Source organism: Phascolarctos cinereus, unplaced genomic scaffold, assembly GCF_003287225.1.
Source record: "Phascolarctos cinereus isolate Bilbo 61053 unplaced genomic scaffold, phaCin_HiC Scaffold_1;HRSCAF=81, whole genome shotgun sequence".
NCBI classification, from domain to species: domain Eukaryota; kingdom Metazoa; phylum Chordata; class Mammalia; order Diprotodontia; family Phascolarctidae; genus Phascolarctos; species Phascolarctos cinereus.
Window position 1 is genome coordinate 203,992,337 of NW_027555514.1, and position 24,892 is coordinate 204,017,228.

The window sequence follows — 24,892 nt, forward strand, 5'->3', positions numbered from 1 at the left end:
ATAGGAGTATTATTATCAAATGTTTCTATTAATGGTAAGTTCATTTAGCTCTAACAATCTGGAATCAGATTCACTGCAACAACTTCATTCTTGTTTTGTTTTTTTTTTTGCCAAGAAAGAAATTCAGGTCCGATGAATATATATTTCTCTTTTGGTTTCAGCATATTCTTTGATTATGGGACTGTCACATCAGCATCCATCGAAGAAGGAAGGTAGGTAGCCTTTGATAAGATCTCAAAGAATAACGTGCAATATAAGATATGGATGGTAAGGAGTAAATCAAGATAGTTTTCAAATGTATAAAAAGTCTTAATGAGATAGCTTATGGCTATCAAAAAAAATGAGATGGGCTCTCTTAGTAGGTAGAAAGTTCCTCATTATTAGAAGTGTTCAAGAATGAATGAATTTTTTCTTTCATAACATGGTTAATGTAGAAATATGTTTAATATGATTGTACATGTATAGCCTATATCAGATTGCTTGCTGTCTTGGGGAGGGAGAAAAAAATTTGGAACTCAGTCTTATAGAAGTGATTGTTATATATGTAATTAGAAAAAATCAATTACTATTAAGTAGAAAAAAATAATGAAACTGTCCTTATTAAAATAAAAGAATGGATGAATTTAAGTGCCAAGCACTGAGGATATAAATAAAAAGTCAGACAACCTAGATTCTCAAGAACCACCCACCTACCTACCACCATGTGGGGGGTGGTTGGAGGGAAAGAGTGGAGGGTTCAAGTCGATAAGGATTCTGATTCTCTTCCCCAAAAATGGGACTGAGGAGAGAAAGGTTTAGCATCCTTTCAGGATGGGGGAAGAAAAAAAAAAGACTTGGCAAAAAGGTAGAGAGAAGCTCTCATGTAGGCCTTGCTACATAAGGACCTATACTGCTCACAAGGGCACTAGAAAGGCTGAGCAAGAGCAAAACGCAGATAACTGCTACCTGCTGCCCCACAAAAAGAAAAATCATAGGACAATAAGATGACAGATGACAACCTGACAGGAATGTGGCAAAGAGGATTGACATTGCAAGTTTGGATGGTACTAGATGACTCTAGAGCTCCATGTCATAAGAGTGTGAACCTGGAAATGTTCTAGATTGACATTTAGAAAGTAAAGAATGTAGAGAAGCAAGGCCTAATTTACTTTCATTAACTTGTTAACAATTAATTTAAGCATACTGTAGGATAATGAATTTCAAGAGCAAAAATTATGTAAGTTCAAGAAGATAGTATTTATACAAGGATAACATATGTGACAAGCACTGAAAAAAGGCGTCTTTCTTTGCCTCACTGTTGGTACTCTATATTGTGACCTCAGAGTCACTCAGACAGAAAGTTGTCTACTTTTCCTTGATTAGCCAAAAGTGGCCATATTAAACTCATTTGCAAGAGACAGTAAAGCCATGGGCAGTTGAGAGAAAGAACACTTTTGTTTTAATTGTCATATTTTCTTTCTGTATCTTCCTCATTTCCCAATACGTCTTTCCTCACCCTTCCAGAGAAACATCCCTTAAAACAAAAAACAAAAAGGAAAATACAGTTCAACACAACTAACTGCCACATCAATATTACATGCAGTATTCTATATGGATAGTCTTCCACCCTGCATAAAGAGAAGGAGGTTCCTTCTCATCTAGACCAAGCTTGGTCATTATAATTTCACAACATTCAGTTCCAGTTGTTTTATTGTCCTTAATATTTACATTGTTGCAGTTATGATTGATATTATTCTCCTGGTTGTTCTTTAATTTTTTCATTAATTTATTTTGATTTATCAACAATCACTTCAGTAAGTGTTTGAGTTTTAAATTCTCCCCCCCACTCCCCACCTCCTCCCCAAAATGGCACACAATCTGATATGGCTATACATATACATTCATATTAAACATATTTTCACATTAGTGATGTTGTAAGGAAGAATTAAAACCAATAGGAGCAACCATTAGAAGGAGAAAAAAAACAAAACAGAAGACAAAATAGCAAATAGTATGCTTTGGAATGTGTTCAAAGATAGTTCTTTCCTTGGATGTGGATACAATTTTCCATCATGAGACCTTTGGAAATGTATTAGATCCTTATATTCCTGAGAAGGGCAAAGTTTATCACCATTAGTCCTCGTACAATGTGGCTGCTACTGGGGACAACATTGTCCTGATTCTGCTCAGTTCACTCAGCATCAGTGTGCACAAGTCTTTCCAGGTTTTTCTGAAGTCCACCTGCTACGAAATTCTTATAAATAGCACAATAGCATTCCATTACATGCATATACCACAACTTATTCAGGCCATTCCCCAATCGATAGGCATACTCTCAATTTCCAGTTCTTCGCCACCACAAAAAGAACTGCTATAAATATTTTTGTACATGTGGATCCTTTACCTATTTGTATGATCTCTTTGGAATACAGCCCTAGAAATGCTATTGCTGGGTCAAAGGGTATGCACATTTTTATAGCCCTTTGGGCATAGTTCCAAATTGCTCTCCTAAATAGTTGGATCATTTCACAACTCCAACAACATGGCATTAGTGTTCCAATTTTCCCACATGTTCTCCAACATTTATCATTTTCCTATTTTGTCATGTTGGCCAATCTGATAGGTGTGATGTGGTTACCTCAGAGTTGTTTTGATTTGCATTTCTAATCAATAGTGATTTAGATCATTTTTTCATATGGTTTTAATTTCTTCCTCTGAGAACTGCTGTTCATATCCTTCAAACATTTATCACTTGGGGAATGACTTGTATTCTTATAAATTTGACTTAATTTTTTATGTGTTTTAGAAATAAAGTCCTTGTCAGAGACACAGGTTGTAACAATTTTCCAATTTTCTAATTTCCTTCTAATCTTGGCTACATTGACTTTGTGCAAAAACTTTTCAATTTAATGTAATCAAAATTATCCATTTTGAATTTCATAATGTTCTCTATCTCTTCTTTGGCCATGAATTCTTCTGTTTTCCATAAATCATATAGGTAAACTATTCCTTGCTCTTCCAGTTTATTTAAAATATCAGCCTTTATATCTAAATCATGAACTCATTTTAACTATTTCCATCATGAACTGATTTTCACTTTATTTTGGGATATGGTGTGAGATTTTGTTCTCTGCCTAGTTTCTGCCATACTCTTTTCCAGTTTTCCCAGCAGTTTTTGTCAAAGAGTGAGTTCTAATCCAAGAAGCTAGTCTTTGGGTTTATCGAATAGTAGATTACTATAGTCATTGACTACTGTGTCTTGCATACCTAACTTAATCCACTAACCCACCACTCTGTTACTTAGCAAGTCCCAAGTAGTTTTGATGATTGTTGCTTTATAATACAATTTAAGATCTAGAACAGCTAGGCCACCTTCCCCTGCATTTCTTTCCATTAGTTCCCTTGACATTCTTGACCTTTTGTTATTCCAAGTGAATCTCGTTTATATATAAAATATTTTTTGGTACTCTGAATGGTATGGTACTGAATAAGTAAATTAAGTAGAATTGTGATTTTTGTTATATTAGCTGGGCCTACCCATGAGCAATTGATGTTTTTCCAATTATTTAGATCTGACTTTAATTGTGTGGAAAGTGTTTTGTAATTTTGTTCATATAGTTCCTGGATTTGTTTCAGCAAGTAGACTCCTAAATATTTTATAATGGCTACAGTAACAGTATAATGTCTACAGTAACTTTAAATGGCATTTCTCTTTGTATCTCTTTGTGTTGGGCTTTGTTGGCAATATATAAAAATGCCTATAACTTATGTGGATTTACTTTATAGCCTGCAATCTTGCTAAAGTTGTTTATTATTTCAAGTAGCTTTTTACTTAATTCTTGAGGATTCTCTAAGTATATCATCATATTGTCTGCCAAGAGGGATAGCTTTGTTTCTTCTTTGCCTATTCTAATACCTTTAATTTCTTTTTCTTCTCTTATTGCTAACGCTAATGTTTCCAGTATGATATTGAACAACAGTGGTGACAATGGACATCCTTATTTCACCCAGTTCTTATTGGAAATGCTTCTAGCTTGTCCCCATTACATATGATGCTTGCTGAAGGTTTTATGTAGACTCCATTTATTCCTATGCCCTCTAGTGCTTTTAATAGGAATGAGTGTTGTATGAGTATAATCCTTTAGGGAAAAAATGGATATTCAGTGAATTGGAGCAGCACTTTAAAGCAATCTTGATGAAAAGACAAGAGCTGAATAGAAAATTTGACTTTCAAATACAAGAATTAAGAGAAGCATGAAGAGGTAAACAAGAAAGAGAAACCATAAGGGACTTATTAAGGTTGAACTATTTACAATCCTACATGTAAAAATGATATTTGTAACTCATGAGACCTTTGGGTAGGATTTGGTAGGATTCAGGATTTGGGTAGTTGGAGGGGAAAAAATATATATATGTGTATGTATGTATATGTATATATGTATGTATGTGTACATCTATATATATGTATAGATAGATGGATATAAATTGATTGATAGATAGAGGGTACAGGGTGAGTTGAAGATGAATAGGTGATATCTGGAGAATAAAATTAAGGGGTGAGAGAGGATTTTACTGGGAGAAGGAGAAAGGGAGAGGTAGAATGGGATAAATTATCTCACATAAAAAAGACAAGAAAAGGCTTTTACATGGAGGGGAAGTGAGGGAAGGTGAGAGGGAATGAGTGAATCTTATTCTCATCAGATGTGGCTTAAGGAAGGAATAACATGAACACTCAATTGGGTATGGAAAGCTATCTTACCCTACTGGAAAATAGGAGGGATTGGAATAAGTGAGTGTGGAATGATAGAGGGGAGGGCTGATTGGGAGAGGGGTTAATCAGAAACAAATACTTCTGAGGAGGGACAGGGTCAAAAGGGAGAATAGAATAAAGAGGGGGCAGGATAGTATGAAGGGAAATATAGTTAGTTTTCCATAGCATGACTACTATGGAAGCATTTTGCACGACTACTGCAAGTAGAAACTGTATCAAGTTCCTTTCCTTCTCAATGAGGGCGGGTGGAGAGGCGGAGGGGAGAAAATTTGGAACTCAAAATTTTCAAAACAAATGTTAAAAATCGTTTTCACATGCAACTGGGAAATAAGATGTACAGGCAATGAGGTATAGAAATCTATCATGTCCCACAGGAAAATAGAAGAGGAAGCAGATAAGAGAAGGGAGGGAGATAGAAGGGAGGGTAGATTAAGGAAAAGGGTATTCAGAATGTACGCTGTTTTGGGTTTGGGGAAGGACGAGATGGGGAGAGTATCTGGAACTCAAAATCTTGTGAAAGTGAATGTTGAAAACTAAAACTAAATAAATTAATGGGAAAAAAGAATTATTACAAAATGTGGCAGATGTTTGGTTTTTTTTTTCCCCAATAAATCTTTCTTTGATACCTTATCAGAGTGGGAAGGTGAAGATCTATAAAAGCTGTGTCCTGTCACCTCCCTTCTTCTGCATTCTGTGCCTCTCAGAATTCAACATACAGTCATATTAACTTTTTGGACTTTCTCCTGGCATTGTTGGCTCATATCAAGCCTACCTTCTATCAGGCTTCCTAATATTTTGCACATAAATTGTCCAATCACAACTACCCAGTTGTCGACAGTTGTTGTCTTTTAGCCCAAGTGTAGTCAGTAAATGGGGGAACATTTTAGATGAAGAAAACTCATTCTATGAAGTTTTGGAGCAGAACATATTCCTAGACTAGAGAAAACAGAAACCTGAGTAGAATGGACCTTGCACTCTGAGAAGCAGTGTTCAGAACCTCTGTTGGATTAATAAGGCAGGCCTGAATATAAAGGAACTTCACAGCCAGGCAGTTCAGATTTGATGTACTTTAAAAGAGAGTAGCCATTAAAGGTTTATCATCTGGGAAATAAGCTCAAAGGCTTATTTAAGGAAGGCTAATCTGGAAGCCATATATTGTATGTGTTTAAAGAGAAGGAAAAATTATTTTCCCTGTCATTTTCTTATCAGTTTTCAATAAGGAACAATGTAAGCATCCCGCCATGGATTTTTTTTCAGCAATGATTTGGTCATGCATATGAAAAGAGTCAAAAAGCCTCAAAATGATAAATGGACTTCAGAGGATCCTGGTATGAATTCATCTTGTGAAAAAGTGAATTCCTTAACGGATATCCTACTCCATGTTCCTGAAGACAGCCCTTTAAGCGAAGCAGAACATGATAAAGAAAGGCATAATGTTACTGTATTTCCTCATGGAAAAATATTAACAACATGTACTTTTGGTAGCTGTAGAAGACTGATGTCCTGTTGCTCTTTATTCTGACAGTGTTGAGACATATGCACATGAGCATGTTCACTGCAAGCAACTATATTCCAAATGCCAGAAAATGTAGCTATAATGGTAAAGCTTAGAGGCCCAGACTCCCTTTGATATACATGGCCACATTACTTGCCCCTGTTTGACAGTTGAAATTCTTGTTTTCTTCAACATAGCAAAACAGTCCCAGTGATAATGCACTCCATTTTGCTCATTGTGGTGACAGAACACAGCAGGACAGACATTAGTCAATAGCAATGTGGTTTTCACCACGCCTAAACACCAGTGGAAGGAATACCATACTTGGAGTCAGGAGATAAGGTTTTAGATTTCCACTCTATTACTGTCATAGCATAGATTTAGAATTGTAAGGCACTTTAGGGATCATCTCGTCCAGCCTCTTTATTTTAGAGATCAGGAAAATGGACTCAGAGAAGCTTAGTGGTTTGCCTACCCTCACACAAGTAAAAAGAGGCAGAACCAGTGTTTGAACCTGGGTTTTCTGACTCTAGATTCCATCCACTTTCCACTGCACCATGTTGCCAACATTAGCAGTGAGGCACATACATTTGTAAAATGGGGATAATAATACTTGCATTATCAACAGGATTGTTGTACGGAAAGTTATTTGTAAAGTGCTATAGAAATGTGAACTATAATTAGCCATTCAATAAATATGTTTTTCTTGTGTGCAGAGTATTCTGCTAATGATTGCTGTTATTACAATATACTTCACTGAAACAGATCATCCTTATGGAACTACTTGGCAATAGATACAGGGATAAATATAGGCATACTGCTGAGTACACAGTGTATTGTGTTTAATTTATAATTATGTGAATGTAGGAGGTGATTAAACCCCTGGGAAGGGATGGAACCAATTTTCTTTCCCTAGACCCAAAATTACTTACTTCTAACTGCTTTTTCTATCTCTCATTTATTGGGTATCCTCTGGTTGGGTCACTGATGTTAGTATATTTTGCTATTTTTAAAACCCCTGTAAAAAGCCAACCATTCTTTCATAGAATTTCTATCTCTGAATTTTGTTATATTACTTAAACATATTGAAGTTTGATATTCAGGACTGCACAGGATTCATGTATAGTCTCATGAACTTGAATACTTTCTCTAGAGGGGAAGATTGTGGCTCCTCATCCTGTCACAGTAATGTTCATATTTCTTCCACAAAGGTCCATCCAATGTGCTGGTAATGTGCTGGCTTAGCTGTTCTAAAGTTTTTCCTGGGATGATATTTTCTGGGCTTTCAGAGGTTAATAAGGAAGAGTGATAGTGACTTACTGCTTCCTCTGCCATCTTGGCTCACAGAAGTCTCTAGTCAAGGCTCTACTTTCTAGCAGGTCTTCCTCTCTATTGCTTGGCCATCTCTCCTTCACTGCGTGCTTCACATACCACACTCCTTGCCCACATACTTACCCATAAGGAAGCAAAGACCACCGAATGTCCCCTAAACCGCTTCTAGATCCAGAAGTAGGTCATGGGTTGTTGTGTAGAGTGGAACTCCACTTAGGAGGAGTTCAGCTAGTTCTCGCAGGTGAGGCCAACCAGCCCAGGATGGATATAGCAAGGCTTGGGATTGTCCAAAGGGGTTTGTTGAGGAGGAGAGTTGATCAGGAAAACTGAGAAGAAATTAATGGAAAAAGAGAGATCTCTTTGTGGGAGAGGCAGCATATTACAGTGGAAAGTGGACTGGACTGCAAAGTGGAGGACATAGGTTTTAATTTTGGCTCTTCAACTCAGCATTAAAGATTTAGGGCTAGAAGGGACCTTCGAGGTCATTGAGTCCAACTCCTTTGTTTGTAAATGATGAAACTGAGACATAGAGAGGTAAATAACTTATCTATCACACTGTCAGTAAGTATTATGGGTTTGAATGCAGGTTTTTCTGGTTCCAAGTTCATTATCCTCTCCACTAAACCATGCTGGAGTTTTGGGCAAGTTGTTTCTTTGCTCTGGGTCTCAGTTCACCTGTCTATAAAATGAAAGAATTAAACTAGATGAAATCATCCCTCTATATCCTCTAAATCTGTGAGTTTGTTTTTTAAAAAAATTCAAATTGGAGGATCGTTAAAGGGAAGAAAAAAGAATTGAGGGAGGACTTGAAAGAAAGGGCCACAGATACTAGGAATATTGCAATGTAGTTTGGTATTAACAAACTATTTAGATTCCTCATAATTAGATACAAATACAGAGAAATTCACTTTTCCTCCAGGGAATGAATTCAAAAGGTTTTCTGTGTTAAAGAGGGCTGGCTCACTACCTATTATGAAAAATCAATAGCAAAGAAGACTATGATGATTTAGGAGAGAATGGACCTACAAAGAACTAAAAGATGATCTATTTTTTCCAACCCAGGTGTCCATTTAGCAACTTAACCCACAATGGAAACGTCCAATCCTCTCTTCTCCAAAAACAAAGGGAAGATTATGGAATACAACGCGGTCCACAGATTGTTGGTAGCCCCAGTGTGTGAGTGTTCATTTAAAGACTTGCTTTAATGGGCTAGTGAATGGAGCTCTCTTCACCACTGGCTTATATAGAGGATTGAGGTTTCCCTTGGAAAGCTCCCTTCTTGACATTGCTGTTGCCACTAAAACTGAGACTACCTAGACACACTTTACGGGATCTATTGAGTGGTTTGTGTTAGAGGAGGAGAGTGGAAGGACTGTGGTTATCTTAGTAACAACTAGACAGCAGCTTAGTGGGGGATTTTCCCAGAAAAAAAGGCTATGTGGTACATTTCAAATTCTGTCCTGCTTAGAGCCAATAACTTGGACGACAGAAACTAGTTCATCTATGTTTTGGGGATAGAAGGGGCTAAGTTCAATTTAATTCAATTTTGCAAGCAATTAAGGCATCTAATATGTGTCCAATACTGTGTTGGGCACTGGAGATATAAAGAGAAAAGCTCTCGAGCTTACATTCTCCTGTGCCTCAGAAGATGCTGCACATTTCTCATAGGAACTTCCCTGGGCAGCTTTTTGCTTAGTGAGATTATAGGTCATCATGCAAACCCCATTCCCCATCACCCAATTCCTAATTCCTTATTCCCATCCCCCTTAACACTCCCACCCCAAAGCCCCAACCAAGCACTACCCACTCTTTCTACATGCCAATTCCATAGGCAATAAATTTTCCTTAAACCTAAAACTTTTCCTTTCTCATTTCTTCTACCTTGAAATCACTGAAACCCAGCTGCCACTTAATGACAGTTTCCCTGGCCATCCTTTTCAGTACTGACTGTAGCTTCAGTCATTCCCCTTGGCTCACTCTTGATCAAGGCAAAAGAGCTGGAATTTTAGACCCTCTCTTTTATCTAGGTTTTTGAAACACCTCTCTCTCTTGGTTTCCTTCCTGCCTCTCAGACTGCTCTTTCTCAGGCTCCTTCACTGGATCCTTACCCATGTCACACCTTCTAACCATAGGTGACCCACAAGGGTCTTCCTGGGCCCTCTTCTCTTTTCCCTCTATACTGCTTCACTTGGTGACCTCATCAGAAACTGTGCATTTAATTACCATCTCTATGCTGATAATTCTCAAATTTTTCTTTTCTGCCTAACATCTCTAGTGACCCCTGGCCTCACATTTTCAGTTTTCTTTCAGATATCTTGAACTAAATGTCCAGTAGGCTTTTTAAAATCAACATGTCCAAAATGGAACTCATTAACTTTCCCCTAAACATCCCTCCCCCATGCTATTTTTTTTTATCACTATTGAAAGTAACACTCTCCTCTCAGTCTCTCAGGCTTACAACCAAGGTGTTATCCTCAGCTTCTCACTATCTGTCATCCCTCGTAGGCAATCTCTTGCCAAGGTTTGTTGATTTTACTCTGTAATATCTTTCTCAAATATACCCCCTTTTCTCCTCTGATACTGCCACCACCATGGTGGAAGCCCTCATCAACTCCTGTTTTGACTGTTGCAAAAGCCTGCTGGTGGGTCTGCCTACCTCAAGTGTCTTTTATTACAATCCATCCTCCATTCAGTCACCAAAGTAATTTTCCTAAAGTGAGGGTCTGATCATGTCACCCCCATGCTCAGTAAACTACAGCCTCTTACTTGACATTTAATTGTTTGTTAAAGTAAGTCTGTGCTTCCAGGGTAGAAGGTGTACTATCACAAGCTTCAGGGGTTTTATGTAGCTGTTTTCAAAGATTCTTCTAAGGACCTATAAGTTTTGAGTTCTTCCAAAGTGATATGATCTAAAGAGAGGTGTTTTCTACCCTCTTGACCTTTGCTCTGGTCTGTGAGTGACCATAAGCACTCTTTTCTGCCCTGGAACTGTGAAGAAGGTCCCACCCTGTACTGTGGCTGCAAGTCCTGCTAGGTTAGTGTTCCTCCTTGCCCTGGGACTTCCATGCAGGACCAAGGTCTGGATCTGAGTGTGGGCAAAACAACAGAGTCCTCCCTCAGTGCTAGCAAAGAGACCCCTATAATCTTCTTCTGACTAGTTGTTCGACCCTTTTACTGTCTGTGGGCTGAGAGGTCAGGAAGTAGCCACTGCCACTGCCACTACCACCATTTGTTACTGACACTACTGCTACTGATTCAGTCACTGCCAATGCCTGCTCCTTGCCTGCTGGGGCTGTGCTGTTCTGGTGGGTCCTGCACTGGACTGTGCTCCATTCCCACCCTGACGTAACAGGGTGTATTTCCTCCTGAACTTCTAAGTTGTCCCTGGTGTCTGTGGGCCAAGAGGTCCATAAACTGCCACTACTGCCAGTAATTTAGTCACCCAAAGGCCTGCTCTGGGCTCACTGGGGCCTGGTCTGCAGTGGTGTGGCCTGTACTGGACTGCACTCCTCTCTCAGCCTGGTGCAACAGACTTTTCCTGCCATTCTTCCAAGTTGTCTTAGGCTGTAAATTTGTTTCACTTCATCTTTTTATGGGTTCCACTGCTCTAGAATTTGTTTAGAGTCATTTTTTCAAAGGTATTTGGAGGGTTTTAGAGGAGAGCTCAGGTAAATCCCTGCCTTTACTCTTTCATCTTGGCTCTGCCCTTCTACAATACTTCTCTAGAACACTCAATTTATCTCACTGTTGGGCATGTTATTCAAGGTCCCAAGCCCTTGAAGCTTTAGCCCTAGCCACACCATTTGAAGCCCCAATGGAAGGATTCTATTTTACTAGCCCTCACAGACATGCTCTGAAAACCCTTGCTCCTCCCTGGACTGAGAATCCACCTAGTCCCAGTCTGCTTCATAGAGCAACAGCTTATGTGAAGGGAGAAGCTAGTGTCCTCTACCATTACTTCTGTCCCATTCACAGGACACTACCACAGTCACAACCACTGCACCTGCCCATAAGAAAAAGGAGCACATTAACCAAGAATTAATGGATGTAACAGCAGATTTTGGGATCCCTGGCATATCAGACCCTTACCTACAGGGTCCATTACACTCAGGGGTCTCTCCTCTATCTTCCACTCTGTATCCACAGCATAAATGGCAACATGGGCCCTCACCTTGGATCATTAAATCCCAAGCAATGTAATTTTGCCTTTATTCTTAACTCCACATGGGTTGCTTTCCTAAATGCCTCACTTGATTCCTCTAGCCGGCTCCTGGGGCCACTGATTTCCCTGAATGGGACTGGGGCATCTCATAGCACTGCAAAAGCCCCTTGTAGCTAATGGAGTATGGGGAACCTGCCCTACCAAATCAGGCATTAGACCTCTGATCTTTACCCACAGTGACTGTAAAGGCATCTATTCAATTTCTGGGTTACTGTGGGAATCCCAGAAAGGCCTCTTGTTCTATAACAATGCGAAAGCTAAACACCCATGCCTGGTGGCACTGAACTCCATGAGTTTTCACTCAATCTGTTTGGGATTCACCCTCTAACTCACCTTTGCTGTTGAATTGCCCCCTTCCACAGGATTGTTCTTCTTATGTGGCTCCATAATATATCACAGCCTCCTCCCCTCCTGGGAAGGCCTCTGTGCTTTTGTCTACACTATGCCCAGTTTGTCCCTATTCCCATGGAACCACTCTGCTAAAGTTCCTCTCCAGTTGCTCCATTGGCAGTGAAGGCTTGTTTTCTTACCCATGCATCCCTGTTGGCATCTGTTGGATCCCTGACTGGTACCATAGCTACTTTTGGCACATTGTACCCATCTGTCAGGAACTAGCCATGGGCCTAGAGCACATAGGGAAGCTTGTCACCAGCCTCCAAACACAGGTTGATTTATTTGCCCTCATGCTATTGCAAAACTGTTGGGTGTTGGATGCTCTAAAAGGTGAGAGAGGTAGAGGCCTACGCCATCATTGAGGAGGAATGCTGTCAAATGGAGGAAGACCTTAGTGCTCTAAACAATCAAGTGGTAGATTTATGGAATAGGGGCCAAAATATTCTGAAGCAAGTTTCCCTCTCACCTCTCTTTGATTTATTCTACCTTGCCTGAAAACTTTGGCAGCATTATGTGTTCTGTTCTCCCTGGTCTAATGTTTCTTTTCTTTATTTGCCTTGCCATCTACTTTAGCATTAGACTTCTAACTTACTTATTCTTATGTAAAATTAAAATCACATTTCAAATGAATGTTCCTTATTGGCCTTCGAGGGTCATTCCAACTTTTTTGGCTGAGAGGAGGTGATGTGAAGGGAATTATGATTTTCATAATATTCAATCATGATATGTGTAATGCATGTACTAACGGATTAGATTTTTCAGAATTACCTCTTTTGAGTCAGATATTTTGAAGTCAATGTAGCTTGAAATGATCAATCAAACCCTTGGCAACATTCATTCTTGTGCCTTTGGTACCTTGAGTGAAGCAAATAAAAGATTGTAGAACCTGTTCCCATCACAAAACAATGGTTCTGCACCTTGGGGATGGGGGTGGTCACTACCCCCAAAGACTTGATTCCAGAGTTGTATTGTGACTTCTGGGCTGGTCTTAGGAAACCACTCTGGCCCTGGAAATTATTCTTTGTAATCCACCTTCCCCTCTCCCTTCCCATTGTGATTTATGTACAAAATCTCTGTCTTCACTTCAGCAAGGTGGAATTCTGATCAGGAGAATTCCAGATTTGCAAATCTGTTTCTCTAAATGAAACTAATTAATGAAATGTCTACCTGATTACTGGCACTTTGTCTCTGGCCTGCTGTTTCATCATTCTCAGGTTAGAGACTGGCTCAGTAAAATCCTGTTAACATAAGTATAGTCAGCATCTAGGAAGTCAAAGAATTGAACTCAAAAATTGAAAGAGATTCTAGTTATTCATGCAATTACATTTAAATAATCACTATCTGCATGCACAGCTTTAGCCTTATTTTAAAGGAAAGCAATATACTGAATGGCATTGAATTACACTGAGACTAAGGCAACTTGGGGCACTATGTGTCTTACACTAGATATCAATAGGCAGAATTTCCAGATAGTATTGGAAAGCTTTCAAGAAGACTCCTATTAGATTTACTGTAATAAAACAATGTCTTCAAAAGACCTTTTAATATATACTATCACAAAGGAACCTTTGCTGTGATCCCCATCATTCAGGTTGAATGAAGAAGACATTCTTTCAAAGGAAAATCATATTCAAAGCAGAATCAGTACAACCAGCAAAAAGATGGAGGAGAACAATCTTTTAGCCTAAGAAATGTGGAAGATTGCCAAGAAAGGTCTGTCTCACCTCACCCAGTCCAGGACAGGAAGCATCTCAGCAAGCCAGCAGAAAGCTCCACCTCAGCAAACCTGTGGTAGATCCTGAGTCCCAGTGCAATAATGAAGGCAAACACCAATACTCCCCCCCACCATGTATCTCAGCACAGCTAAGTGAATGGGCAAACTCCAGCTCTGAGAACTGACACCTGCTTCGGCATAGCCCTAGATAAAGAGGCAACCTCCAGCTCCATGTTTCTGTGTAGCTTTGGGAAAATACAGAAATCCCACCAGCCTCAGCACAGGCCAGACACCAAAATTAGAACCCTAGTTCAGCATCAGGTAAGCTGCCGGACTCCTATGGCTTCTAGTAGCACTACCCTCCACTCCACCCTCTCAGTGCAGCACCAGATATGAGATCCTAAGTGGGACTCAGGGTAACATTAGTGTAGCACCAGGTAAACAATCACTTCCTGCACCCCCTGGCACAAGAAGTCTGAGACAATGCCTCTCCCACCCCAGGATCAGAGCTCAAATATAAGAGAAAGAAAAAGGGCCAAAAAAGATGAGCAAAAAAACAACAAAAAGATCTCAACACAGAAAGCTACTATGGCAATAGTGAAGATCAAGACACAAACTCAGAAGAGGACACCAATGTCAAAAGACCTATGGGCAAAGCCCCAAAGAAAAACAGGAAGTGGTCTCAAGGCCAGAAAGAACTCATGAAAGAGCTCAAAAAGGAGCTTAAAAATTATATAAGACAGGTAGAAGAAAAATTGGGAAAGAAATGAGAGTGGTGCAAGAGAATTATGAAAAAAGAGTCAACACTTTGGAAAAGAGAAAACAACTGCTTAAAAAGTAGAATTGGACAAGTGGAAAGGAAATACAAAAATTCACTGAGGAAAACAACTCCCTAACGAGTACAATTGGCCAAATGGAAAAGGAAATGTAAAAGCTAATTGAGGAAAACAACACCTTAAAAGTTGGAATTGGGAAAGTGGAAGCTAATAACTCTGTGAGACATCAAGAATCAATCAAACAAATTCCAAAGAAAGAAAAAATGAAAGAAAATGTAAAGTAGCTCATGAGAAAAACATCTGACCTGGAAATTAAATCCAGGAAATACAATATCAGAATCATTGAACTAACTACCTGAAAGTCATCATCCAAAGAGGACCTGGAGAGCATTTTTCAAGATCTTATCAAGGAAAACCTCCCAGATGTCCTGGAACCAGAGGGCAAAATCAATATTGAAAAGATCCACTGATCACCTCAGGAAAGAGATGCCAAAATAGAAACTCCAAAGAACGTTATAGCCAAATTTCAGAGCTATCAGGTCAAGACAAAAATACTACAAGTGACCAGAAAGAAACAATCCATAATCAGAATTACACAGGACTTGGCACCTGCAACATTAAAAGATCAGAGGTCATGGAATATGATATTCCAGAAGCAAAGGAGCTAGGATTACAATCTGGCAAAATCAAGCATAACACATCAAGGGGAAAAAATGAGAATTCAATGAAATAGAAGGATTTCAAGGTTTTACAAGATGAAGACCAGAATTCAACCAAAAATTTGATCTCCAATATCAGGACACAAGAGAAGCATAAACAGGTGAAAAAGTGAAAGAAAACATAAAGGATTCAATACAGCTAAGCTGTTTACATCTCTACGTGGGAAGATGATACTTATGATACTTAAAAATTATATAATAGCACAGCAAGAAGGAATGCACATAGAAGTTCACATAAGGTGAATTTGAGAGAATGACATAAAAAATTAAGGGATGAAAAAGATGAGTACACTGGGTGCAGAAGAAAGGGAAAGGTAGAATGGAATAAATTGTTTCACATGAAAAGGTATGAAAGACCTATTACAGAGGAGGGGAAGATGGGAGGGTGGGCAATGGGCATTGCTTGAACCTTACTCTCCTCAGTATTGGCTCAAAAATCCAATGCACACTCAGTTGAATATAGAAATCTGTCTTACCTAACAGGGAAGTAAGAGGGGAGGAGATTAAGTATAGGGGGATGGTGGGTACTGACAGAGGAGAGAGCAGATCAGGGGAGATGGTAGACAGAAACAAAATACTGGTGAGGAATGAAGGGGTGAAAGGAGAGAGAGGACAAACAGGAGAAAGAATAGGATGGAGGGAAATACACAGGTAGTAAGCATAACTGTGAATATGAATGGGTAGAACTCTCCTATAAAAATAAAGCAGGTAACAGAGTGGATTAAAAACCAGAATCTTACAATATGTTGTTTACAAGAAACACATTTGAAGCAGAGAGACACGCAGAGTAAAGGTAAGTGGTTGGACTCAGACTATTGAAAATTACTATGGTGATAAGGAAGATCAAAACACACACTCAGAAGAAGATAGTAAATTCAAAGCTCCTACATCCAAAGCCTCCAACAAAAATAAGAATTGGCCATGGAAGAGCTCAAAAAGGATTTTGAAAATCAAGTAAGAAAGGTAGAATAGAAATTGGGAAGAGAAGTGAGAGTGATGCAAGAAAATCATGAAAAATGAAAAATAGGGGAAAAAATAGCTTGGTAAAGGAGACACAAATAAATACTAAAGAAACTAACACCTTAAAAAAAGATTTGCCCAAATTATAAAAGAGGTCTAAAAAGCCCATGAGGAGAAGAATGCCTTAAAAAGCAAAACTGGCCAAATGGAAAAGGAGGCCCAAGAGGTCACTGAAGAAAATAATTCCCTAAAAATTAGAATGGAGCAAATGGAAGCTAACGACTTTATGAGAAATCAAGACACAATCAAACAAAACCAAAAGAATGAACAAATAGAAGACAACATGAAATATCTCACTGGAAAAATAACTGACCTGGAAAATAGATCCAGGAGAGATAATTTTAAAATTATTGGACTGCCTTGAGAGCCTGAAAATCATTGGAAAGCCGTGCTCAGAAAAAGAGCCTAGACACCATCTTTCAAGAAATTATCAAGGAAAACTGCCCTGATATTCTATAACCAGGAGGTAAAATAGGAACTGAAAGAATCCACTGATCATCTCCTGAAAGAAATCTCAAAATGAAAACTCCCAAAAATATTATAGCCAAATTCCAGAGTTCTCAGTTCAAGAAGAAAATATTGCAAGCAGCCAGAAAGAAACAATTCAAGTATGAGAGAGAAACAAGATAACACAAGATGGCAGCTTCTACATTAAAGAATTGGAGGGCTTGCAATATGATATTCTGGAAGTCAAAGGAGCTAGGACTACAACCAAGAATCACCTACCTAGCAAAACTGAGTATAATCTCTGAGGGGAAACAATGGATGTTCAATGAGACAGAGGACTTTTAAGCATTCTTGATGACAAGACCAGAGCTGAATAGAAAATTTGACTTTAAAATACAAGTCTCAGGAGAAGCATAAAAAGGCAAATAGAAAAGGGAAATCATAATTTTACATTCCTACATAGGAAGATGATATTTGTAACTCATAAGACCTTTCTCATTATTAGGGTAGTTAAAAGTAGCATATATAGACAGAGGGTGCAGGTATGAGTTGAATATGAAGGTATTGTATCTAAAAAATAAAATTAATAAGTGAGAAAGAGAGGAATGTACTAGGAGAAAGAGAAAGGGAGATGTAGAATGGAATAAATTACCTCACATAAAAGAAGCAATAAAAAACTTTTACAGTGGAGGGGAAGAGGGGTGAAATGAGGGGGAGTGAGTGAACCTTATTGTCATCAGAATTGGCTCAAAGAGGGAATAATATACATACTCAATCGGCTATAAAAATCTACTCACCCTACAGTAAAATAGGAGGGGAAGGGGATAAGAGAACAGTTGTGGTGATAGAAGAGAGGGCTGATTGGGGGAGGGGGTGGTCAGAAGCAAAACACTTTTGAGGAGGCCAGGGTGAAAGGAGAGAGAGTATAGAATAAACAGAGGTGGGAGGAATACGGTGGAATACAGTTACTAATAGTAACTGTGAAAAAAAATTTGAAACAGATTTCTCTGATGAAGGCCTCATTTCTCAAACATATAGAGAACTGAGTCAAATTTATGAAAGTAAGAGCCATTTCACAATTGATAAATGATCAAAAGATATGACAAATTTTCAGATGAAGCAATCAAAGGTATTTAAAGCCATATGAAAAAAAATTCTCTAATTCACTATTGATTGGAGAAATGCAAATTAAAACAATTCTGAGGTACCATTTCATACCTATTGGATTGGCTAATAGGACAGAATAGGTAAATGACAAATGTTGGAGGGAATGTGGGAAAAATGAGACTTTAATGCCGTGTTGGTGGAGTTGTGAATTGATTCAACCATTCTGTAGAGTAATTTGCAACTATGACCAAAGATCTATAAAACCATGCATAACCTTTGATCTAGCAATATCATTTCTAGATCTGTATTCTAAAAGAGATAAAAAACAAAAAGGAAAAGTACTTATATGTACAAAAATATTCATAGCAGCTCTTTTCTGGGGGCAAAGAATTAGAAATTGAGAGGATGCCCATCAATTGAGGAATGGCTGAACAAATTGTGATATGTGATTGTGATGGAATACTATTGTACTATAAGAAACAATGAGCAGGATGTTCTCAGAAAAACCCGGAAAGAGTTGCATGGGCTTATGCAAAGTGAAATGTACTATGTACAAAGTAACAGCAATATTGTAAGATGATCAGCTGTGAATGATTTAGCTATTGTTGCAATGATCCAACTCTGAAGGACTTATGATGAAAAATGCTATCCATCTGCAGAGAAAGAATTGATAGTGTCTGAATGCAGATTGAAGCATACTTTTTTTTTACTTTATTTTTCTTGAGGTTTTTTTTGTCCACATTTTGTTTCACAAGATGACTATTAAGAAAGTGTTTTGTATGACTACACACGTATAACCTATGTTGAATTGCTTGCCTTCTCAATGGGGAGGGGTGTGGGGAGGAAGGAAGGGAGAGAATTTTCAACTCAGTTTTTAAAATGAATGTTAAAAATTGGGTTTTTTCCATGTAACTGGAGAAAAATAAAATACTAAATAAAAAAGGTTTAAAGAAAGAAAGAAAGAAAGAAAGAAAGGAAGAAAGAGAAATGCAGGAAGGAAGGAAATAAGGAAAGAAGGAAGGAAGGAAGGAAAGAAGGAAGGAAGGAAGGAAGGAACTAAGGCAACTTTTGATGCTATGTTTCTTACACTGGATGTCAATAGGCACTCTTTCCAAACCATATGGGAAAACTTTCAAGAAGACCTCTACTATCTTGAGGTCTACTGGAATGAAGTAATGTCTTCAGTCCCTTGGATATTCTTTCACAAAGGGACTTTTGCTGCAATCCCCATGGTTCAGGTTGAATAAAGAAGACATTCTTTCAGAGGAGAAGCATATTCAAAGCAGATTCAAGTAAAAGACATTGAATCCAATGTTGTTTGGGCATTAAAGTGAGAAACAATAACTTGATATATTAAACTAGTGTTAAAAGAAAGAATGCTATGAAGCATAATCTATGTTATAGCAGTTATATCAGCAAGATGTTGAAATTCATTGATACACATTAAGACTAAGGCAATTTGGGACCTATGTGTCTTACACTGAATGTAATTTGTAGTGTTAACTGTTAATGATGTTGATTCTCTGTGTAAGGTAATTTGGAAGTGCATTTAACAAAACTGAAGTCACCTGCTTGGTAATGGGTTTGTTTCAAGTTTCAAATTGGTGAACTTTCTGTATCAGTTCTGTCAAGCAACTTTTCATAATTTGGTTACCGCTAAAATAATTTAGCGATTGTTGGTTGTTGTTTTAATGTGTAAACTAGCCAAAAAGCTTGTTTGGGTTGTGTATGGCTTGCTGAGAATTTGCATGATTGGCTTTTTACACCAGGACAAATTTAAGTTTGAGATGTAAGTCCTGGATTCCTAAGCTGTGATTATAAAACTTGTTGTTCGAGGTAAAAGCTCATAGGATTTTATTTTGAGTTGTCTGATGGATCATAATCCGTTGATAAGCAATAATCCACCATCTGAGAGAAATGCCACAAGCTACTCAGAGAACGTGATACTGGTGGGAAGTTAGCATTGGGAAAAACTGAGAGGACAATTTTAGCCTCAGTCTAAGATGGGATCCTCCTGGCTCAGTTTCCCCATTATGTTCCTTTGAAGGGGAATGTTACCCACCTGTCTATTCCTGAGTCTGGCTATGAGGTAGATTTGATACTGCATGGTTGGCAAACTGAATTATCTGAATCCAAACAGAGCTAAGGATGTTTTATCCTCTCAAAGTTGGGTCCTAAATCTAGTCTCTGCTTTATGTCTGGACCCTACAGTTGTTTCTGTCAGATTTATGTCTTCCAGACTATGGGCCATTCACCTACAATTGGTAGCAAACAGTGAGTACTAGCCAGTGTCCCCACATTGTTCCCTGGATGCAGCCTGTGCTCAGTTCCAGTCAACCTCCTCTTTGGGACCCCCTTGAGGCAGGGACAACTCTACACCCCTTGCCAGCAGGAAGCAGTTTCAGAAGCTGAGACCTTTGCCCCTTACTGCAAAAGAATTTGGGTCCCATTTGTTTGAGGGAGGAATGATGGGGTTGGGTTCTGGGCCCCAGAAAGTGAAAACCCTGGACTTTCCCACATGGCCAAATCTCTGGCTTTTGCCTGAGGCTATAATCCCATCAACTGGACTTTCATTGTGGCTACACCCTATCTCTCCTCCATTGTCTAACCTCCTTATGGCCCCTGGCCATTTCTCACACTTAATCCTAGCTAGGCTTCATTGTCCAGGTCCCAGGAGTTCTGTTCACCCCAGTTTACTGGCCACTCCCATGCAGATTTCCTTAAGCCCCTCCTCCCATCACCCCAAACTACTTGGCCACTCCTAGATCCCTCCCACAGGCTTTCTGTATATGAGGTCCATCTTGTCTCCATTAAGATGCTCAGATTCTTATAATCTAGCCACTGCTTAGATTCTTAAATTCTAGCCACTGGTTAGAGTCTTATAATCTAGCCAATAGCTTACCAATGTTCAGACTCCTTAAGAGTCTGCCCAATATGGCAGATATTCTAATAAACCTTGTCTTTGGCTAAAAAAAAAGGTATTTGGAGAGGTTTACTGGAGAACTTTGATGACTGATTCCCTTCCTTTACTCAAACATCTTGGCTCTGCCTCTCTGAAAATATGTTTTCTTGTACAAGTGGTAGGTATTCTTTACTTCACCTGCACCAGTTGAAATATTAATAAAACAAGCTAGGACGGGCTTCCTACCATTTTTGCTAACACCAATCTAAACCATCAAATTGTTGTTCCTCAGTCCACTGCTAATGCAACCTTGTCTTTTACCTTATTCCATCTCAGAAATGCTTATCTTTTTAAAGAATGTATTTTTCCTCAAACTCTTTTCTATTTGCTTCCTTTCTTTTTGGGAAAGAACAATGAATGTTCAAGTTTGAATCTCTTGACTTTCTATGCCAAAATATCTTTGTTATTTTTAAAAGGCTCTAGGAGATACACAGGGAATAAGCTAGGTGATGTAAAAACAAAATATATCAATAAAATTTATTTTTATAAAAGAAAATGGAAAAACAAAACAGTCTCAATTTTTGTTCTGTCTACATTGTTCACTTTTTTCTTTATCATTTTCTACTACAATTGTAAAGCTAATCTCTGTCACTGGGAATTAGGTAGAACCTAACACGGGCACTATGTTACATAATTGATGCATTCAAATGCATTGAATTCTCCTCATTACAAATGGGACACTCCAAGAACAAATACAGCGTGATAAAATATTTAATTTTTGTAAAGGTGACAGTAGTGAAAGAGCACTGGATTTGGAATCAGAAGAACCGTATGAATTTAAGTGAGTCTACAAATGGTTAAAGCTTAGGTACGATACTTTAAAGCCCCACACAACTTACTAGGGAGTCCACATGAGACTCTCTATGTAAAACATCTATATAAATGCCAGTTATTACTAAAAGTAAACGTTGACATAGCCTGTCATAACCTGAAAGGTAAGTAAAGGAGCTGCCCATGTAATATGATTTCAGATGTAATAGAAACTGGATGCTCCCTCACCAAAAAAAAAAAAAAAGGCTATTGGAAAGCTAAGAAAGGAGAGCTTTTATATGGACTAGTGTCTTAGAGGCTTGCATATCCTATCCAATCTTCTGTTGTCTGACATTTTATACCAGCTGCATAGTGTCCTTTAGTGTTTCATTTTTCTTTTTTTTACATTGTTCCAAAAATGTAACATTCTTCATTTAACACAGGATATTAGGATATGATTTTTTTTGAGGTCTTCAGAACACTTGGATCATTAGTATGGGATGGAATCTTTATGAAGAAACTTCTCTGTAAAAGGTAGTAGATATGAGATATGTTTCTTTAAGTTTTGTGAACTTTTATATCCTAATAGCTAAACATCAAACTCTTGACTATCTCTACTGTCAATTGGACCGAACCTCTTGGCCTGCAGAGGCTGGAGCCAAACAGACAGAGCACGCAAGAACAACTATGCAGAGACTAAGACAGAAGTGTATTTTCTGTAGTGAGGGAAGTGGTCTGCAAGCAAGGAGAGGAACTGGACACATTTGCCAGATCCCTCCCATGGAGAAACCCAAGGTAGTAGGGCCAAATCTCAATACTTATGATGAGATCTAGAGGTTTATGGGTGCTAGGACCCCAAGATCATGACACCTGGGTCCTACCCAAAAGAATTCGACCCAAGCCTTCTTTCAGCCAGAGACAAGGTTTATTAAAGATCTGCTATAATAGCCAGACTCCTAAGGAATCTGAGCATCTGTGAGCTATTGTAAAAATCTGAACAGTGGCTAGATTATATGAATCTGATCATCTTAATGGAGGAAAGATGGATGTTATATAAAGAAAGACACTATGGGAGGGATCTAGGAAGGGCCAAGTAGTCTGCGGGGACTGTGAGGAAATAGAACACCAGGGAGAATGGAGCCTCGCTGGGATTAAGGGTGGGAAGTGGGACTGCTGGAAAGCCATGATCAAAAAAAGAGCCTAAATATCATCTTTCAAGAGATTACCAAGCAAAACTGCCCTGATATTCCAGAACCAGAGAATAAAATAGAAATTGAAAGAATCCACTGATCCCCTCCCAAAATAGATGCCAGAGGGCACAGGAGCTAGGACTACAACCAAGAATCACCTACCCAGCAAAACTGAGTATAGTCCTTTGGGGGGAAAATGGTAATTCATTGAGATAGAGGACTTTCAAACATTCTTGATGAAAAGACCAGAGCTAAATAGAAATTTTGGATTTCCAATACAAGACTGAAGGAAGCATGAAAAGGTAAAGAGGAAAGAGAAATCATAAGGGACTTATTAAAGTTGACTTGTTTACATTCTTACATGGAAAATGATATTTGTAACTCCTGAGACCTTTTTCAGTATTAGGGTAGTTGGAGGGAATACATACATACATACATACATACATACATACATACATACATACACACACATATGTATATATATATGTATACACATATGCATATATATTTATTTATTTACTCACATGTATACACACACATACACACACAGAGGGCACAGGGTGAGTTGAATATGAAGGGATGATACCTAAATAATAAAATTAAGGCATGAAAATGGATTGTATTGGGAGAAGGATAAAGAGAGAGAGAGAATGAGGTAAATTATCTCACATAAAAGAGGCAAAAAAAAGCTTTCACAGTGGAGAGGAAGAGTAGGGAGGTGAGAGGGAATGAGTGAATCTTACTCGCACTGGATTTGGCTTAAGGAGGGAATAACATGCACACTCAATTGGGTATGGAAATCTATCTAGCCCTACAGGAAAGTTGGAGGAAGAGGATAAGAGAGGGGGTTATGATAGAAGGGAGGGCAGGTTGGGGGAGGGGGTAATCAGAAGCAAGCACTTTTGAGGAGGGACAGAGTCAAAGGAGAGAATAGAATAAATAAAGGGCAGGACAGGATGAAGGGAAATACAGTCTTTCACAACAAGACTATTATGAAAGTGTTTTTCATGACTACACATGTATAACCTACACCAAATTGCCTTCTCAATGAATGTGGGTGGGAAGGGAGGGAGAGAATTTAGAATTCAAAATTTTAAGAATGAATGTTAAAAATTGTTTTTACATGCAAATGATAAATAAGATATATGGGCAATGGGATATAGAAATCTATCATGCCCTAACAGGAAAATAGAAGGGGAAGGGGATAAGAGAAGGAGGGGAATGATAGGAGAGGGCAGGTTGGGGAAAGTGTAATTACAATGCATACAATTTTGGAGTGGGGGGAGGGGAGAGATGGGGAGAAAATTTGGAAATCAAAATCTTGTGGAAATGAATGTTGAAAACTAAAAATAAATTAGTTAATAAAAAATAAAATTCTAAACAAAAATATTGGTTTTAAATAAATTTTAAAAAATAAAAGTATCATTTTAAGCTGCATTCAATAAAATGTCATTAACACTTGTCAATCTTACAAAGTTCATTCTAAGAAAGACAGAAAAAATTAGTCTGTATGCACATTTTTATTTTTCTCAAAGTGAGTGGACATGCATATGGATGCATGGTGGTTATTTGGAAGTAAGCTCAATGAAAGGCCAGTTAAAGGAGACTATATACCCATAGAGCAAGGAAGTATCCTCCCATCCCTTCCCTTAGTGACTCAGGATGCCTGTGTCCTTTGTCATCCATAAACATGGGAATGTCATAAATTACATTAAATTAGAGATAATAATAATGTAGTGTCTAACATATGCCAGTCATTGTGTTAAGCACTTTACAATCATTGTATCATTTTGATCCCACAACAAACCACCATTATTATTTTTCCTTTACAAATCAGGAAACAGGGCAAACAGAGATAAAATAACCTGCTATAAATTACGTAGCTGATACATTTCTGCAGCTGGGACAGATAAGGGTGGACTTACCCAGGGCAGAGGTTGGCTGGTTGTACTGTCACACTAGGTTCTGCCAAGGACACCCAGATTCTCCTAGGTAGCAGCTGGGTGCTGAGGGAT

At 38.5% G+C, this 24,892-nt stretch overlaps 1 long non-coding RNA gene across 1 annotated transcript; it reads left to right on the plus strand.

Moving 5' to 3' along the window:
• The first annotated feature begins 6 nt into the window (after positions 1 to 6).
• On the plus strand, positions 7 to 23,713 carry LOC144457853 (uncharacterized). Its single transcript, XR_013487416.1, has 3 exons — positions 7 to 212; positions 8,640 to 8,753; positions 13,784 to 23,713. It is a non-coding gene; the product is annotated as an uncharacterized LOC144457853 (long non-coding RNA).
• The last annotated feature ends 1,179 nt before the right edge of the window (positions 23,714 to 24,892 follow it).